General features: G+C 35.5%; 1 long non-coding RNA gene across 1 annotated transcript in view; it reads right to left on the bottom strand.

Moving 5' to 3' along the window:
* LOC117979812 (uncharacterized) overlaps positions 1-21,273 on the bottom strand; it is a 442,597-nt gene that overhangs the window by 91,201 nt on the left and 330,123 nt on the right. The window contains exons 8-9 of the long non-coding RNA XR_010111693.1: positions 3,846-3,979; positions 1,623-1,725 (exon numbers count right to left, since the gene is read on the bottom strand). This is a non-coding gene — a long non-coding RNA (uncharacterized LOC117979812). The remainder of the gene's footprint in view (positions 1-1,622; positions 1,726-3,845; positions 3,980-21,273) is intronic.

Here is a 21,273-nt window from a genome sequence, read left to right as displayed (position 1 = left end):
GAAGCTTTAGCCTGTATGGCAGTGATTTGTTCATGAATGAACGAATAAGCCAATTATGACCAGTAACAGTCATACCTGAAACATTGTTTTAGAGCTATAGAAAAGAGATGTTGTTTCCCCTGGAGTAACTAAACTAGTAAAATATAACCCCGGAGAAGTTTGAAATTCCCAATGCGGACAGCAGGTCAGCAAATAAGAGCAATGCAAAGGAAAATATAATAGATAATGGGAAAGACAATGATTTAATATGAATTAATGTCATTTTAATATAAATTTATATATTAATATAAATAAGACTTGATTAAATATGAATTTCTATATTCAGCCATGTTTGCCCAATACATTCTTTTTTTAAAGCCCATTTTAGTTCAGATTCTATCATTTGCAAAGGGACAAGTCATGACTCATATACTATCTTCCACTATAAAATCATAGAAGTAACTAGATAATAATTTCCAAAGTTAAATCACTGTAATGCAAACCCTAAAGAGAGGTAATTAAATACAGAACCTAAGCTCTCTAAGTGGAGAGATGTTTTTCCTCCAACTGCTGATTCATCAGCACCAAGAATAGTATTAAGTGCTCAATACACATGTGTTAAATAAATAGATGGATTTTCATCTTGAGATGAGGAGGTCCTTTTATAATTTTTTTCCTCTTATCATTCTTCTAGAAGGAAAAAAAATCAATATTATTTATTTACAGTTGAGTGTGGTACTAAATTATGTCACATCTTTAATTGACTATCTGGCTCCCATAAGCATCTTGGGAACGTGGAAGTCTTTCCTGTCTTTATGAAATTGCAAAACACAGGCAAATCTTTATTGTTCTTACTGGTGAGGCTGACCATGAGTACAGTTGTCATAAAATAGATGAAGCATCTATTTTAACACAATTAAATCTGTATGGAACACATATTTTTGCAAGTCTATATTATGCATGAATGATTCCATGGTTATGAAATATTTGTTGAGCACTTACTATGTGCTAAGAATTGTGCAATTACAATGTGTTATAAGAGAAACAGCAAAATGACCCTTCAATTTCCTTATTCATTAGATATGAACAATATAATATTTACCTAATATCATTTATAAGGAAAAAATATAAAAATATAATTATATATTTGAAAATACTTTGTAAACTGCAAATTAATATGCACATCTAAGTAATTTTTAGGCTAACCCACATTAGGACCTAAAATTGCATCATTATTCATAGACATGAACATTTTCACTGTTTCAGGCAGGACAGTTTCTGCAAAATAGGGTGTGAATGACTCCCACTGGAACACAACTCCAGAATGCATCATTCACTGGAATAATTCAAAGCTGTTGCCCTGGGCCCAATCAATAATAACAACTCATTTATCTCAATTGTCTCCTCACTTTGCTGTCACTGAGACCTCAGTCCCTGCTAAAGCTTCCTAAATCACGTATATATTCCCAAAGGCTGCTTTATATATACTTAGGAACACACGGATCCTGCCCTCCTTTTCATCTCCAGATTCAACTTTCCATAGAAATGTCCACGGCTAAGATCACTCTGTTTTAAAACTGCAGGAAGGCATTTTAATTTACACCCTGTTCCCCATGGCTGTTACCACCAGACATTGAAATCACCTTTCCCAACTTCTACCGCTGACACTGGCACTGTCACATCTTCTGTGGGTTTTTCACTGTGTCCTCCTCTGCCAGGAACTTCTATCTCTGATCCAAAGGATATCTCAGAGAGCCAATGTGGTTTTGTAGAAAAAAAAAAAAGTCATTAGCTCAAAACTTTTTTATAACATGGAAACATGGGAATGGGTCATGACTGTTTTATGGAGAGCAAGAAGTTTAAAGGCTTTATAAGAAAAATTGAGGATGGTCAGGAAAAGTACAGTTTTTTCAGTGAGTTTTAACTATTCAAAGTCCTAAAAGGTGTGAGGATATTGAGAATGTATTAATCATGGGAGAAGATGCGAGAACAGCAGGACTGAGTTTATGGTTAGCAGTTTTTTATCAATCGAATTTAGGAATATGTACAGTAAGGAACATTTGGGAACAAGTTCTTGCTGGTGTCAACAGAAATTTTTTTACTCCTTCAGTATTTTTAGCACTCAACCTAGTAGATTCTTCATGGGCACTTTGCTCAACGCAGATGTGAAGAATGACTCCCACTTTTGCTATTAGGATTTATCAGACAGTTATTATGATACTTCATAGTCTACCTCCCTCAACCCCTCCAGAGGAAATAGATATAAATGTATGGGCATTTGGGATAGTGACTAATGTTTCTGTACATACAATATTGCATTTAGACTCATCCTTTCTGCTATGGGCTGAATTGTGTTCCCCCAAAATTCTTTTATTTATGTTCTAGCCCCTGGTTACCTCAGATGTGACTATATTTGGAGATAGGGTATTTAAAGAGATGATTAAGTTAAAATAAGGTCACTAAGGTGGGCTCTAATGCCATACGGTTTGTGTCCTCATCAGAAGGGGAAATTTTGTCATAGTCATATAAAGAAGGAAGAGCCTATGAAAATACTCATCCCAGATTTCCAGCCTTCAGAATTGTGAGAAAATACATTTCTGTTGTGTTAACCACCCGGTTTTTGGTACTTTATCATGATGACCCTAGCAGACTAACACACCTCTCCTCTTAAAACTAAAGTATTGTTAATAAAGGAGGCCTGTTCCTATGTCCTTCTCATTCCTTAAAATAAATTCTCACTCAAAAGGCATATCAAGTCTTCTGATACACAAATCCCCCTGAAATATCCAGTAGGTCTAAATCCCAGTGTTGGATGCCGCTTAAGTTTCAGATGAGCCACACACTCTCTATTCTCAAACCAAACACTCTTTTATACATTTAATGAACTGTCATGCCACTATTGCTGGCCCCATTATTATAACAGATGCTCCTATTAAAAAAGTAAGTATTACTTTGCTGTAAGTCAGTCTATAATTAAGGTTCACAGGTAAAGGGAAAACTCTACTTGAAAGAGAGAGTGATGAATTTGTTCAGCTGCTTCCACTTTGTAATGGTATCTTTAGGAGAACCTCTCTATTGCTCTTCCGTGTACAAGTTTTGGTCAATACCTGAAGTAATGGTGTTGTCATTAGGCTTGCTTAAACATAAAAGCTTTGAGGTGTCAAAGAGAACGTTCATTGAAAAAGAAATTGACTATATGGCACACTTGAATGTGCCTGTACTTCTAAATGAATTTGTAAACTCATCCTGATTGATGACACAATGGGCAACACCTAGCAGGCTTGGAGAAGAAAATTAAATACACATAGATTGCACACTGATAAAGGGTAAATGCTCTTTCTATTGTTCAGTGTGATTTAAAATTTTGTTATATGTTAGAATAATTCATTTTACTCTCACTGTAAATTAATAGATAGATGATGAACACTGGAATTAAATAGAAATTAATTAACATACTGGCTCTCCTACTTAGTACCGTCAGACTCCTGCCCCTTTTTCACAAAAATATCTTAATCTGCAAGCTAGAAATAATAACGCCAATTCTTCAGTAATTGTAAGGATTATTAATGTATATTGCTTAGAAATTTGTAAATGTTCAACAAGTGTTAGTTGCTTTCAGTAATGTTAGTCAGCAAAGGCAAAAATGTTGGTGTTACAGTACAATTAAACTGAATATAAAATGTCCTTATATTGCATATTTTCTTTAACGGGATGTATTAGTTTCCTAGGACTGCCATAACAAAGTACCACAAACTGGGCAGATAATAACAACAGAAATTTATTTGTCACAGTTCTAGAGGCTAGAAGTCTGAAATGCAAGCGTCAGTAGATTTGTTCCTTCTGGAGCCTCTGAGGGAGTAACTCACATGCATTCTCTCCTAGCTGCTGGTGGTTGCTGGCAATCCTTGGTGTTCCTGGGCTTGTAGATACTTGTAAATCACTCTCATCTCTGCCTCCATCTTCACATGGACTTCTTCCTTGCATATCTTCCCATGACCTTCTTGTAAGAGAAATATTCATTGGATTTAGGGATCTCCTCAATCTTGTATGATCTAATCTTAATCAATTACATCTGCAAAGGTCCTATTTCCAAATATGGTCACATTCTTAGGTTACACGTGGACAAGAATTTTGGGGAGACATTATTCAATCAAACATAGTTCATCCTCTTTTTTCCCCAAAATTCACATCTTCTCATTTGCAAGAGTCACTCCATCACAACATCCCTAAAACTCATTCCAGCATTAATTCTAATCCAAAATTATTAACTCAAAAAGTTCTGAATCTCATCACTTAAATCACCTTAATCGGCCAGGAATGGTGGATCACGCCTGTATCTCAGCACTTTGGGATGCAAAGGCAGGCAGATCGCTTGAGGTCAGGAGTTCAAGATCAGCCTGGACAATATGGAGAAACCCTCCCTCTACTACAAATATAGAAATTAGCCAGGCGTGGTCCTGTGCTCCTGTAATCCAAGCTACTTAGCTGGCTGAGGAACCAAAACCACTAGAACCCAGGAGGCCGAGACTGCAGTGAGCTGAGATCATGCCACTGCACTCCAGCCTGGGTTTCAGAGTGAGACCCTGTTTCAAAAAAAAAAAAAATTACCTTAATCAAGAGATGTTGAGACTCTAGCTATAATCTATCCTGAGGCAAAATTCCTATGGATGTGTAAAACCAGAAAACAAGTTGTCTATTTCGAAAATACAATGGTGGGACAGCCATACAATTGATGTTACCATTCTGAAAGGAACAATACAGATGAATAAAAGGGTCACTGATCTAAAGTGAGTTCACAACTCATCAGGGCAAATCTCATTAGGTAGACCTATGTAACAAACCTGTATGTTCAGCACATGTATTCCAGAGCTAAAAGTAAAATTTTAAAAAGATCAAAAAAATAGCTAATATGTAGAATGAATGTAATGTCCATCAACAAATGGATGGATAAAGAAAATGTAGTGTATATACACACAACGGAATATTATTCGGCCATAAAAAATGAAATTCTGTCATTTGCAACAACATAGATGAGCCTGGAGGACATTATGTTAAGCAAAATAAGTCAGGCACTGCAAGTTCTCACTCATACGTGGGAGATAAAAAATATATTTTTTTGAGCTCGTTGAAGTAGAGAGAGAATTTTGGGCGTTAGAAGCTGTGAAATGTAGGAGGGAGAGAGGATAGGGAGAGGTTGGTTAATGGATACAAAATTATAGCTAGATAAAAGGAATTAGTACTGATGTTCTGCAGTACTGCAGGGTGAATATTCTTAACTATGAGTTATTGTGTATTTTTTTTAAAGATAGAAGAGAGGATTATATTTAATGTTCACAATACAAAACAATGATAAATGTTTGAGGTGATGGATATGCTAATTACTCTGATTTGATCATTACACATTTTATATATATATATATTAAAGTATCCATTTGTATCCCATAAATATGTACAATGATTACACATCAACTAAAAATAAAACTCATTTTAAAAGATAAATAAATAAATAAATATAAAAATAACAGCCTGAGAATTATCCTCTGTGGCTTTATGCTCTGTCTTTTGTGATGGAGGCTCCACTAGCCACATCTTCTGTGTTACCTTCGAAGTTATTCTTCCTTCATTTCATCCCACCTTTGTCTTTTTCAGTCTGGCTGGCAGTATTTCAGCTGGTATAACATTTTTTAAAAGCATACCAGCCTTCTGTGTATGTGAAGGAGATCCACACCATTAGGTAGAAGAATTTTCCACAGTTTTTCCTGGATAATCCCATGCCTATTCCTAGTCTTTGCTGAGATAATTAATTGGCTCCATGAATGTCACACCTAAGCTCTTCACCAAAAGATAGTCCAGCCCAACATGCTTTATAATATTTTATCATATGGATCAGCTGAGAATTTTCCAAAAATTCAAGTTCTGGTTCCTTTGTGTTGAAGAGTTGCTTCCTCATCTTTCCTCCTGCATTTGACTATAAACAGCAAGAAGAAATCAGGTCACACCTTCCTTATTTTGCTCAGAAGTCTTTTCAGCTAAATATTTAAGTTTCTTGCTTACAACTGCCACTTTCCACCCAGCTAGAACACAATTCATCTAAGTTTTCTGCCACCTTGTAATAAGAATTAAGAATCACTTTCCTCTAGTGTTCAATAACATGCTTCTCATTTTCTTCCAAGACCTCACTAGAAGCATCTTTAACATTTATATTTCTACCAACGTTCTGTTTATAATGCTATGCATATTCTCTAAGATGATAGTTTTCTCTACCTTCCTCTTCATTTGCATGTGACCCTTCACCAGAATCATTTTTAACATCTGTATTTCTACCAATCTTCTCTTCAAAGCAATCTAGACTTTTTCTATCAGTGCCTCTACCCATTACCCAGTTCTAAAGCCACTTTCACAATTTTAGGTATTTGTCACAGCAGCACCCCACTCCCCATTACCACAATCTGTATTGGATTTTTAGAGTTGCCATAAAAATGTATCACAAACTAGGTGTTTTAAAACAACAGAAATGTATTATTTCACAGTTATGGAGGCTAGAATTCTGAACTCAAGGTGTTGGTGGGCTTGGTTTCTTCTGAAGAAGCTGAAGGAAAAACTCTCATGACTCTCCCTACTCTCCGAGGGTTGCCGACAGTCCTTGGTAGCCCTTGACTTAGAGATACAGCACTCCTATCTCTGCTTCCATCTCCACATGTCTTTCTTCTCCGTGTGTCTTTCAATTACTTTTTTTTTATAAGGACCCAATCATTGAATTTAGGGGTACCCTAATCCAGTGGCCCTCATCTTAATTAATTATATCTTCAAAGATGATTTTTCCAAATAAGACCACATTCTGAGGTTCTGGGTAGACATGTTCTTAGGGAGAAAAACATTCAACCTAGTAGCAGAAGGTCATGTGTTTCAAATCAGCACATGGATCTAACAGTTAATGTAGTGTCTATGATAAATGGAGAGCACTTAATAAAGTATTGATTCAGACAAAATACATCGACAATAAGCATCATTCTCCTTCCACTTTCTGCATAAAAACATTATTTTTAATACAATATGGTTTGATAGAAACATTTAATCTTGTTCCAAAATATTTTCAGGGATCCAGTCTCTGGAGAAAACTGATGTTTAAGATACAGCTACACATATGTATTAAGTAATTACAAAACAACAAAAATTAAAAGCATTTTCTTTAATGCCAAGAGTGATAAATGCAGCAAATGCTAAAAAAAAATTTTTGAAAATCAAAATTAGCTACAGGCCAAAACCATCACCCCAACCAATTCCTTATATTATGCTTCAATTGTAAAGTAACATTTACATGATAGGAAATTGATTTCAAGTGGCTTATTGTTTGATTTTCCTAATTAATAATAATCCTCCTGGGGTACTTGTTTTAAGCCCAATATTATGCAGACTTGGCGTGCAAAGGGAAGCTGAAAGCAGTGGTGGTATGTGCTATTTCCCGTGGTGCCAGCTGCTTTGAAAAGATGCATCCAGCTGCTTGGCCGTTCCTCCAGTGAGCAGCAAGACTGAGAAGCAGGGCTCCAGTGGCACCTGGCAGCTACAGTCCCTGCAGGTGACGAAGGCTAAATGACTTTGAACAAGGACTCAGAAGAATAGTATGACCGAAGCAAGGAGTATTGTGCTGGATTACAACAGTGAAGATGAAAGTAAAATGAAGCTGAATAAGCAGGCAGGAGTGGTGGAACAGATTAAACATTTAAATGCCACCTGTTTCCTATCGCTCCCATTACTAGCTATCCCTTACTTGATGAAGGAAAAATTTTCAGAACCACTTGTTTGGAACTCACTCCTGAGCATTTGGTTAGAAGCAAGAATATCCTTAAGTTTTTATGTTGCTTCCTTTGTTTGTAGGGGTCACTTTTAATTAATTATACTAAAATCTATTAATATCTGAGGACTTGGCCCTAAGCATTGGCTCCTAGGTAATTCTGATAAATATACATACATATATATATATATATAGTTAAAAATTGCTAAAAATTATGATTTGTTCCTACTCATGCTGTGATCCTGTCTCCTGACAAAGTAGCTTGAGTCGCACAAACATTAAATATTACATTCCAACATGGTTTTGTAAAACCTCTAGTTTTCTGTCAAGTCTTCCCTGGATTCAGGGGCTTTCCAGGAGTAAGGATGCAAAAGAATATCACATATGCTCAGAAGCAGGTCTTGACTAGCTTTGAGGTGAGTCCAGCTTCTTAGCATTTTCCTGCTGGGACTTACCTTTTTTGTGTCCACAAAAGTTCTTTGCTTCCTGCATGAGGATGCTCTGCCAATGCTTCCAGCATCTGTCCATCAGCTTCCATCTGGAGACCATTGCTTTCTGTGGGGCACTGACACCCCGCTATACATGCAATGAAGGAGCCTCTCTTCTCTACAGATCTCAGTGTTCCCCTGCCCACCACCCACTATACAGAAGTGGAGAATTCTATTCCCTTTTATTTTTGTTCTGTTACTTTGTTTCTAAAGCAGTACTGTATTGTGGGATCTGGCCAGCAACCCGCAATGCAATGGGACTCTTTCTTTGTTTCCAGGCAGATCAGCAGGTCTAGAAATAATAGACACATACAAGATAGTGAAAGCTGGGTCCAGGGGGGTCACCGCCTTCTGGTCCTGCGATGCCACCAATGCACTGGATATGCCAGCATTTATTATTAAGTTTAGTGAGGGCGGGGGTAGGTTAGTGAGGGATTTAGGGTCATTTGATTATGAGGTGAGATGGTCACATGGGGATAGAGTAATTCTTAAACATAATATCTGTATGCAGAAGTACAGTATACAGAGATAAGAATTTACAATAGAGTGTGTGCATCAGTAATTTCTAACAGAGCCTTAAAACAGAAACACAGACTTTCCATAACCTCTGATTAGCAAGATACTAATCAGCAGTGGCAGCAAAATCTGGTTACAAACAATCAAAGAAACAGGACGTGAGGCTAGACAACCGGTTAGACCAGAAATTCTCAGAAGGGAGTATGCCTTAACCCTAAAGAGGCTTAAAAGAGCCATGGCAAGATAAGGGCATATAAACAGGCACCCCTCATGCATCCATTTATAGGCTCTCCACAAGGGTTGCCAGTGCTATGAGCATCTGCTTTTCTGGGACAGGAATCTTGGTGATGTGAAACCTCCCTGACTGCACGTCCGTTCTTAGGCTCTCTGCAGGGGGAAGCACATCACGTGCTGTCGGCTCATTCCGGCAGCCCAACCTGGCGTTGTCTTTACACCATCCTGCATGCAATTTTGTATTTATAATAATCAGGAGCATTTCATCTTTTATTCCATAGCAATAGTTTCAGGGGGTCTCTCTCCATCTCCCCCTTTTCTCTGATTTAAATGAAACTCCATAGCAATCATAGCTTGGTGCTGATCATGATTGGATTGAAGAATATTTTTTCCAATTTTACACATGAACAATAAACCAATAGCACAAATTCTACCCAGAACAAAATTAATGATAGTGGATCCTCCCAAAGATTTTACCCATTGATGGGGTTGAGATTAGATAACCACTCAGAGATACCATCTAAAACTTCAGCACCGGGTAAAGCAGTGAAGTGTGCTTGAGAGCCCTCAAAAATCTGTTCTTTCAGTGTGCTTATGTCTAAACTTAAATTATCTTCACTTCCTTGTAAATGGCGTTTTACTGATTCCTAATTGTGAACAGACTCATTATATTGGAACGGAGTTATACAAAAATCAGAAGTATTCCAATCACATTGCATTTGTAATCTGTGTTCTAAACTCATAATTCTGTCTCCCATCCATATAACAGTTTGTCTTAGATCATTAATTTGATTGGCCAATTTTTGATCAATACCTGACTGAGAATTCCACATCCGAGTAGAATTTTTTTTTTTGCCATTTATCCACAAAATGAACAGTTTGTATAGATCAATGTAATGCAACTCCAGCAGCAGCAGCAGTCACAGTAACAGCAATCAAGCCCATTACTACTGCAATTAATGTAAAAATAAATTGTTTATTCCTTTTAAGAATTTTTTATAGAATATTGTTAATAACATGGACAGAAAGACAAGATTCCCAAGGCCTATGTAAGGCTATGGGGAGCCAAATACCTTCTCTGGCTCTGACTATTAAAATACTATGATATTGATTAAAGGATGAGTCAGTACAAGTATACAAGTAACAATTAACATGGGTAATTATGTTGGTTTTTGAACTAATATGCATCTTTCCTACTAATAACATATATGGTGTTTTAACACAACTTTAAAGCAGTATAGTTTTGTTAGACTCCATATAGATAGTATATATATTTTGGGATGGTACTCTTTTTTGTGAATGTGGGGTGGGGGGAATAGGTTGTATGAGAGGTGGTGGGGGGACATTAGCAACAGGGGGGTATAAGTCCTCATAATCTTTACTGTCCCATCTTTGAATTGACCTTTTGACAACTGCCATAGTGATATTTTTCGCCGTGTGGAAATAGTAGTGTAAATCAATCTGTTGTCTTAGTTTTCGAGGTGACAAGGTGGATTTACTTATAACACTTTCTCCAGCCCAAACCCTCGTACCAGTCATAGCTATGGTTAATCTCCATAATTCTGAACGTTCAGGTCCTCAGTGGGGAACAACGAGCCTTGGCTTTGGAGGGACAACCCCTTTCATATTTTATTCTGTAGCAATAGTTTCAGGGGGTCTCCCTATAGTATTGCCCAATGTTCCAATGGCTTACAGAGTTTTGATTGCTTTCAGAGTTTTGATTGATAAAAGCTCCCTTTTTCAATTTCATTGGGGTGAAAGGAGGGCTAATAGCTAATAAATACACATTTCTGGACAAAGAGTTCACGTGGGTTTTTACTTTGTTGATTGTATCTTTTGCTGTGCAGAATAATAGTTTAAAGAGCATAGATTGTTTGCAACTTAATGGATAAATGCTTGAGATGATGAACACTCCATTCTTCATGATGTGCTTATTTCACACTGCATGCCTGTATCAAAACATCTCATGTATCCCATAAATATATACACCTACTATGTACACACAGAAATTTTAAAAAAATTAAAAGGACAAAAACAAGAGAAAACAAAAGGGTTTTTAGTGGAAATTACTTCTTATTTAATTTCAGTGGCAATTTTTATAGAGATTTTTTGAATGAAAACATATCAGTGTTTTCACACTGAAATCAAAGCATAAAAATCACATTCCTGAACAATCATCTTTATAAATTTAACATAATTTCCATATTTGTACTTATTGAGCTATGGTATTCTTTACAATAGCTACCTTTAATATGTTTTTATTGTATTATAATAACGAATATTTTAGATGTTTTAATCCTTTGGTATTTCCAAAAAGAGCTAAAATTAATTACCTCATACATATATATTTGTCCACTGTGGAAATAGATCTGAAAGATAAATTCCTAGAATTATTTAGTCAAATCTCACATTTTAAAAATCATGATAAATGTTGTCATATTGTGCTCCATGAAAGCTGTACCCAAATAAACCTTACAATAATAGGTTGTTTCATCACATCTACATACTTTTTGTCTTTGCCAGTGTAATAGGTGAAAAATAGGATTTTCTTATAGTTTTAATACGCATTTCTGGTTATATGATTTTCATTGAGCTTATTTTAAAGTTGTTTTTGTGTCATTTGAGGTGAACTTTTTCCATACATGTTACTTTTTCAAATTTTTTTCTCATTAATTTGTTAAGGCTTTAAGGGATTTAGAATAATAGTATTTTGCCCATGTTAAGTATTCAACATACTTTTTCACACTTTATCACTTTTCTTTTGATTTTGTAGATGTTTTCCACCTCAAAGTTTTAAATGGCTTTGTGTCATCAACAGTCCACAATAGACTCCTAGAAAAATGTATTGATCAAGCAAAGTTGAATTTAATAAACTTAGTGTATCAAGGAAAAACACAGCCTTGATAAAATCTTAGTAGTGTCTTAAAAGGAAGAAATAGTATACCGAGTTTATAGGGTTAAGCTTAAATGGCTTTAGTTCTCAAGGTGGTAAACTGATTGGAATTGGGAAAGTTTATGACATAAAGGTGTGGAATTAGTGGACACAGAGCACTAAGGAAGGGTATTGAAGCGATTCTTCATGAGCAAATTGTCCTGAGAAATGAGCTGTTCATCCAGGTGAGCAAATTGTTTGCCTAGATGAATTGATTTGCAAACATTTCCTAAAGTAAACAGAGAAGTTGTTTATTGATTTTCATTCTTAACTTCCTGTGTAAGAATTTTCTGGAGCAAAGAGTTGAATTACATTGTCAAAGGTGGTCTCAGTTCTCAATCCTAACAATTATACATATACATATATTTATAATTATAACCAATATAATTATATTGATATTGGTGGTGTCAGTTCTTGTGGTTTTTAAGTATTTATATGTCTTCCCAATTTCAAAACTATTTCTAGAAATATTAAAAAGAAAAAAGTCTAATAATTTTATAGTTTCCTCTTTTTTTTCCTCTACTTTTTCTCCTGTTTCTTCCTCTCAATTTATTTGCTTGTGTATTAGTCAGGATTCTCTCGAGCGACAGACTAATAGGATTTATATATACACGAAAGGGAGTTTATTATGGAGAACTGACTCACAAGATCTCAAGGTAAAGTCCCAAGATAGGCTGTCTGCAAATTCAGGAGAAAGGAAGCCAGTGATCTATCAGTCCGAGTCCCAAAAACCTCAAAAATAGGGAAGCCAACAGTGCAGTTTACAGTCTGCAGCCAAAGGCCCAACGACTCCTGGCAAACCACTGGTGTAAGTCCAAGAATCCAAAAGCTGAAGAACTTGGAGTCTGATGTTCGAGGGGACAGAGAACATCCAGCATGGGAGAAGGATGAAGACCGGAAGAATCAGCAAGTCTGCTCTTCCGTCTTCTCCTGCCTGCTTTATTCCAGTGGTGCTGGCTGCTGATTGATTAGATGGTGCCCACCCACATTGAGGGCGATTCTGCCTCTCTCAGTCCACTGACTCAAATGTTAGTTTCCTTTGGCAACACCTTCACAGACACAGCCAAAAACAGTATTTTCCATGCTTCAATCCAATCAAGTTGACCCTCAATATTAACCATCGCAGCTTGAATAGGTATTGAGTATGTTATAAGAAGTGAAGTTGTAGTACCAACTCATTTTTAGGTTCCTAATCAATATCCCCGATATCATCTATGAATTAATCTACATTTTCTTCACTTACATAAAATGACATTTTTCATGTACTAAATTCCCAGGCATATTTGTATATATATCTAGACTCTTTCTTCTTTAACATTGGTTTATTCATGAATTAGTACACTATTATATTCATTATTAAGGTTTATGATATTTCATAATATGTTTGACTATCTTCAGGTCCTTCAAGTCTACCTGATTATTCTTACTTTTCAATAATTTCCTAATTAATCTTAAACATTCATTTATGCTCATGAAATTTAGAATCAGCTTTACCAGTACTAGTAAAAAATATCCTGTTGGTAGATTGCAAGGATCACAGCTTGCACACTGATTTATTATTAATTGAGACTCTTCTTATATTAAGCTTATCTATCCAACAATAGAGCATTTATTTCCAACGATTCAAGTTTCACTTTGGATCTTTTAGTAACATTATAAAAAGCTGCTGTATTTATTGTTTAGATTATTCACAGGTATTTTTTGATTTGGGGCTATAGTAAAAGAAAGATGTTCTTCCATCGTCTGACAAGTTTTTTGTGTGTGCATAATGGCTATTGATTTTGGGATGTTGATTTTGTGCCAGCTAACTTATTGAAATATCTTATTGCTTGTGATAGTTTTTTCAGTTTTACAGGATACAGTTTGTAAGTATTCTTCATGTCATTATAAATAATTTCAACTTTGCCACCCCTTTGAAGTTTTTATAACTCATTTCTTTCTCATGTAAACTCCATTAAGTAGTACCTTCACAAAAGTATTAAACATAAGTGATGATAGTCAATTTGTTTATTTTGTTCTCAACTTTAATACACATTTTCTTATTTTGGCTCGTAAAAGACACATATATGCTATGCACATATAATTATATTTACGTGTTGCACATGTATGTGCATATATATATTCAAAATATATACATATAAATAATTGCCTTCACCTATATACACAGTGAGGAACTATGTATGTATCAGTCTTATCCAGTATGGATATGGTTTTTGATAAAAGGAATTTTCTATATCAATATATATGACATTTTCTTTATAATTATAGCAAATCACATTTATTGATTTCCCAATATTGATGTGTAAACAGACTGTAACCTACTTTTGTGCCAATCATGGCGTTTTGGCAAATCAAAGGCAGTCAATTGTTCAAACCGTGCTCAAATAAGACAAAAGCCAAGCTATAATACATAAAATGTATACATATAACTAGTCTGGCTCTTTCTGTATGTCACTTCATTTTCTGTATGTCACTTTCCCTTTTCTGTCCATAAACCTTTTTTTGACCAGCAACAGTGGTAAAGTCTCTCTGAATCTATTCTTTTTCAGAGGCTGTCCCATTCGTGAATTGGTCTTTGATCAATCGACCTCTGATTAAAATTTCTAACATTTTTCTTTAACAAGACAATAGATGTTTTGAGACAGAAAAAAAGAGACGGAAAAACATCATGTAACTTTTAGTACGGCATATTGTTATGATTGTTCCTTTATTTTTATGATTTTTATTTTTTTCTTTTTTCTTGCCCTTAGCATATGAAGAAACCATTCTCTTTTATTATGAGTTATTGTTAGGATAACTTCAGTTTTGATTATATGGCTTTAGGCAGTTGGCCTTGAGATATATCTAAACTGTGGCCTCCATTTTTATTTATTTTTAATAATGTGCTTGTGTATATGATTTACACCAACATATGTGCATACATACACTCTTAGAAAGAAATACACATTGACAGAAAGGGATTATTGACTTTTACTTCTCTCAGGTGCAATATCTTATTGTACCTAATTTGTAAAGACAAGTTTATCACAGGTATGTATATATAGGGGAAAACATAGTGTATATAGGCTCTGGTGCTATCAGTGATTTCAGGCATCCACTGGGGATTTTGGAATGTGTCCCCCATGGATAAGGGGAGAATACTGTATTTATTTTTCCAAACTTTTCCTCATGCTCTTATATCTGTTTTGGGCTCCTAATTTAAATGGATACATTTTCCATGTAATTTTGTCAAAATTGTGTATCTTTTCCATGGTAATATTTTTCTGCTATGTCTCCCTTACTTGCCGTTTGTATTTTTCCTATTATTTATTATGTACCTTATAGGATCTTTGTAGAGATTATAAGCCAAACATTTAAAATTATTATTTACCTGTGAATGAGAGAAGTTCTACTTTTGCCATCCTCTCTTGGTAGAGATTTTCCATGGTTTAAAAGTGAGAACAGTTTACAGACAGCCAGGATATCTTCCTCGTTTATAAAGAAATTTCTCACAACACAAGGTTTTAGGTTTGTGTGTGTGTTGTCAAAAAATACATCAAGTCAAATTTTTAAAATGTACAAGCTTATTTTGATTATAAAACAATAGTTTTCAAACTGGGATTTCCCAAACTAAGTGGTTAAAAAGCTCACCTTACAATAACTATGGCACAGCTTATAAAGCTCAGAAAAAGGAATTTGGCATTTTTTTAAGATTGGCTGTTATACATGAACATTTATTTTAAGGCAAACTGAGCTGTTTAAGTTGATAGGTCTATAGTTGATCGGTTCAATTTCACTGAATCATGCTGACAAGAACATAAAGTTTATGTCTTCTTGGTTTATGATGAGAGCTAGGGTTTCAGGAAAATCAGGATAACAAGCTTTGACTATATGGCTATAGGCAGTTGGCCTTGAGATATGTCTCAACTGTGGTCTCCATTGTTATTTATCATTAACAATGTGCGTGTATATAAGATTTACACAGAAACAGAAACGTGCACACATACACTCCTAGAAAGAAATATAAAGTGATGGAGCTTTTACTTCTTCCAGCTGAAAGAAATCATCAGTGTCAGGGCTGTTACAGATCTGAGGCTGGCCTTTATCTGGCCATAACGACAGAATGCTTTTGGCATATTCTGCATGTCCGTGTGCTGTCTGCTGCAGTCTCATCTCCTTGCTTCTCTGTGACGCTAAAAATGGTCCAGAAAAGCTCCTACCAGCTATCCTACCATTCTGGAGATTTATTCCGAAGTTACAAGTTTATCCCTCAGGATGGCAAACTACCTTAAAGAATTCTCCATGCCAGCGTTATTTTATGGTACAGCTGTAGATTTCTTTTCTCAGCATTTCCTTGCATCATATTATTTTCGCTAGTCTTAGCAGGCCTCATTTGTCTATTTTTTAGAGCTACAGGTAGTTTTTAGTTTCACCAAAGATAGAGCTGTGCTTTCATCTCTTCTTTTACAATTCTCTCGTTGTTTTGGAATGATTTCGGAGAGAAGAGGCAAAGACCACAGAAATGTTATTATTATGCCATTGTAAACCGGAAGTTAATTCTTAAAATTTATTTTGTTATCAACTTCTGTGTCTTCTGTCAACTTTGGACTTACTCATTAACCAATTGAGGGTTAATGTGGGGAGATATCTGAATAATAGTAACATTAATAGGACAATCTTACAAAAACCTGTGGCATTGATATTGGGTCAATCAAATGACTTTGGGATATTTGGGTTATGTCTTGATCAGGAGACTCCTGATAATCTGATTCCAGTATGATATTGATTCTTCCAAGAGAGGGGTCATAGTTTCAGTTCAAGATGAGACTATTCCTCCTACTCTAATATTCCTATTGGCATATGAAAGTGGAAATGTCAGAACAATGAAAAACATTGAGAGGGAGAATAAGGCATGGAGGAAGGAAACTATCTAGGGTTAGAAGAAAAGTGTTTTGCAGTGGAAGGATTTCTGAAGGAGGTAATGCATGAGCTGGATCTTGAAGGATGGGTGAAAGGATGGGAAGACATGAGCTGAAATGAGAAGAAATAACAAATGAAAGGCAAGGAGAATTGAGAAAGCATTATGCATTAGTGTTCTATGGTTGCATAGCAAATGATCACAAACCTAGCAGCTTAAAAAAACACTCATATTATCTCATAGTTGTGCAGGTCAGAATTTTGGGTATATCTCAGCTGCAGTGTCTCCTTGGTATCTCACAAAAATACAGTAAAGTATCAGCCTGGCTGGTGTTCTTATCTGGAGTTTAGGATCTGCTTCCAAAATTATTTAGATTGTGTGATGAATTCAGTGACTTGTGGTTATAGAGTGAAGTCTTCTGTGGCCAAGAAGGCATCTGGTGCAGCTTGGAGTATCTCAAGCTTCTTTCATCTCTGACCTTCGCATCCTCTTTCCAAAGGACTCACTTGATTGAGTCAAGACAACTCGCATTCAAGGGAAGGAAAGTATGCAGCATGTGCACAGAAAGGGATAGGCATCTTGTGAGCCATTTTAGTCTACCTACTACACACAGTGTTTTGAGAGAGACTTGAGACCTTTGGTATGACTGCAGTACAGACTGGAAACAGGCAAGCTGGATGAGCAGACAGATGCCTGATGTCTGTCATGCCATAGCATTTGAACACTTTTTTATATACGATGGGCACTACGGAAAAATTTTAAGCAAGATCTTTGCTGCTTTAACAGCAATGTGGAAGATGCATTGGTGGAGTATGAAACTGTAGAAAGAGATATTTTAATAAAGAATATTGAAGTGTTCCTGGAAAGAGCTAATAAATTAAAGTTTTGATAGTAAGTGAGCATAGAAAGTTTACCTTTAGATACTAAGGAGATAAGTTTGACTGTTTTAATGTACTCTACATTTACCTTTATATATTCACTATCTACTATGTGATAAACACCATTCTAGGCATCAAGTCAGAATGAATGTAAAATAGATGTTTTTTTTTTTTTTTTAAAGTAGGGAAAGACAAAACAGGCAAATTCATAAATGAAGTAATTTGAGATTTATTTCCTGCATGAAAACAACTGGATAGGGTAACAAAGCGGAGAACATGTCAGTTAAGCTGCTTTGGTCTGAAATGAACATTAGACTCAACTTCAAATGGCTTAAGTATAAGTGAGATTTATTATCACACATAAAAAGAAGACTAGAGGTAGTGTAGTGATCTAACTCAACAATGTCATTTAGACTCTGGTTCTCTTTGTCTTCTCTGCCATCATTAGGATGTTGGCTTCTAACCTCAGGTTTTACCCTTCCTGGAACAAGATGACTGCAGCAGTGCCAAGCTTCACATTCTTACACAACAGTGTCCAGCTGATTGTTGAGAGGTTAGGTCTTGTTTGACACCTCCCCATCCTCAACTTTTAAGACAAAGAACATTTCTCAGAATCTCATCAGCAATCTTTCTTTCATGTCTCATTTACCAAAGGACAACCCATGCCCATTTTTATACCAAATCACGCAAAGTTTATTCAAAGCACTGTAACTGAGCTGGATGTGGTGGCTCACACCTGTAATCCCAGAACTTGGAAGGTCGAGGTGGGCAGATGGCTTGAGCCCAGGAGTTTGACACCAGCATGAGCAACATAGTGAAACCCAGTCTCTATAAAAAATTTAAAAAAAAAATGAGCTGGTGTGGTGGTGCCCACCTGTAGCCCCAGTTCCTTGGGAGGCTGAGGTGGAAAGATCACTTGAACACAAGGAGGTCAAAGCTGCAGTGAGCCATGATTGCACCATGGTACTCCAGCCCGAGTGACAGAATGAGATCTTATTGAAGAAAACAACAACAACAACAACAAAAACAAAAAACACAAAAAAACTCTTTTAGAAAATTAGAAGTTTCTAAAAATTTTAAAACTTCAGATCTATACCAGAATTTCTGTGTGTGGAGCTCTTGCACTGGTTGAAAACTTCAGGGTTAGACTTATGAATAATGAAGTGCATCAGATTTAGACTAATGGGGATTGAGCTCACATCCTCTGAAACATGTAGCTATGCGAAGAGGGTATACAAACTCAGAGTGTTGTTAAACATAAATAAGAGGAAAAGAGTTGTCTGTTGAGGAAAATGACATGGCAGGATAATATTTTAAATAGAAAGTTAAGAACTATTATTTCTAAGGAGGTGATATATGAGCAAAAACCTAATCATGAGAAGGCAGCCAGCCAGAACTGGGCAAAGTGGAAGGAAGTAAAAGGCCTTAAGTTGAAAATGAACTTGGAATAGCAGAAGACAAAACGAAAACCAATGTTAAATAAGTTGGTGGAGTCAGTTTCCATAGTCCTTGATGGTTCCAACACGGAGCATGGACTAAGGCCCGTGACATGCTATTTTACAATATGGGGCTTCGTTGCAGCCTGATAGAATTTACTTTTCTTCTAAACATTCACTTCTGAAAGAATAAATCATGTAGAGGACTTAAGTGAGAAGAGGAGAGTCTTTTAGCAGTTTATGCAGCAATCCAAGTGCTTTGGAGAGAAAGAGAAGTGAATGGATTTAAAAATAAATCCATTTCATGTTTTCCTGGTAAATTGAATATGTCAGGTGAGGAAAATAAAAAAAGAGAGGGAGTATAAGGAAAATAAAAAAAGAGAAGGAGTATAAGGAAAATAAATAATCCCTCTCATGTTTAAGGTACTGAAGAAATGGGTAAACATGGATGGTCTGATTGACTAACAGAGTCACAAAGAAAATAGAAAGTTAAAAAATATATTTTTAGAAGCTAAAATTAATATTGGAGGAAGATCCGAAGATACTGGTTGAAAGAAATAACAAACATAACTCATGTATGTAAATCCAACTATTTGGTATGAATAAACAACACACAGACTCTAGGCTATTTCTAACTGGAATTATAATGAAAAAAAATCCAAAAATTAAACCCTTATGAATGTAAAAGAGAGCAACAACAACTTGTAATGGTGGTTTCAAACTTAAAAATATGTGGAAATAGTTTATGGTGGACAGATATTTCCAGGAAGTTGTCAATGCCATACTCTATGAAACTGTAGGCAAGAATTTCACCAAGTTAGCAAATAAAGAAGGCCATTTGTTTGGAAATATTTGTGATAAACACTGCCTGGAGAGAAAATTAGAGAAGTCCCCAGTTCCCTTCAACCCATCATCTTCCTTCGACCGCACACTATTACATATTCATGCATTATGCCTAACTACATTAAGATTATCAAGAAAGCACAAATCAGTTTGTAATTTGTGTTCTTGATAAGTTAACTCAACACTGCAAAATATATCAACTACTACCTTTAGGAATTTGTTGGCTAAAAGAAGAAAAATTTTCTAAAAGCTTATTTTCCTCATAGTGGTTAATGTGGACAATTTAAATGTAACCACACAGTGAAAAACATACTTTTCAGTTTCTGATACTGTGGGAATATCTGCAAGTTATCAAGATGTAGTAAAAGAATATCTATAAAATAATTTGTTGCAGGACCAATTTTGCCAACTAAGATTGAAAAAATAAAAATACTATAAATGTCATGTTAATGGAGAAGTACAACTGATGTTTATAAAATTGAAACAACAAATATATACTAGGACCTTGTTTAATGTTATCACAATATAATGTTTTGTTTCAAGGTGTGAAAAAGTACTTCATTTATTCATTCAGTGAATATTTATTGAAATAACTACATATGCCAGACTCTATTCTAGGTAGTGAATAAACATTAAAAAATTCTCATTGAGTTTATATTCTAGTGAGAGAGAAAAAACAAAAACAATTAATAAGAAACCCACAAAAATAAATAAACCCCCAAGAACCGAGAGAATATACCTGTTCCTTGAGACAGGCATATTTTTTTTCTTGCACTTTGCTATGCAAACAATATCTGACTTAGAGATTCATTTCAAGGTCACTTGGAGTGGATATTACACTCACTATGGATAGGTTTACATTCTACATCTAGGTTCAATGCTTGTGTCACAAAAGCAGAGTGAAATTAAAGCTATTATTCAGGCAATTAAGATCATGTGCCCTAACACTTCAATCAATGCTTCCCAACCATTTTCAGCCACCACCCATTCACATTCACAAAACAGTTCTGTAAGTAAGTTATTTCAACAGAACTTAATAATTCTCAACTAGGAGGCAATATGCATCATCTCAATGTGGGCAGAATAGGTGGAGGAAGGAAAGGACCTAGAATTTCCAGAGAGGTTTAGATAGAGGAAATACTTTTTCTCCATTCTTCATCTGATGTCACCTTTTCACAGTTAAAAGTCAGTAATTTTAAATAAGCAGCATATCTATCTATCTCATTATTTAGGAATATCTACATAAATGCCACAATAATAGCAGCTAATGATAGTGCT

The sequence above is a fragment of the Pan paniscus genome, chromosome 2 (assembly GCF_029289425.2).
Source record: "Pan paniscus chromosome 2, NHGRI_mPanPan1-v2.0_pri, whole genome shotgun sequence".
Taxonomy (NCBI): Eukaryota; Metazoa; Chordata; class Mammalia; order Primates; family Hominidae; genus Pan; species Pan paniscus.
Note: the sequence above shows the minus strand (reverse complement) of the source record. Positions and strands in the feature narration are given on the sequence as shown.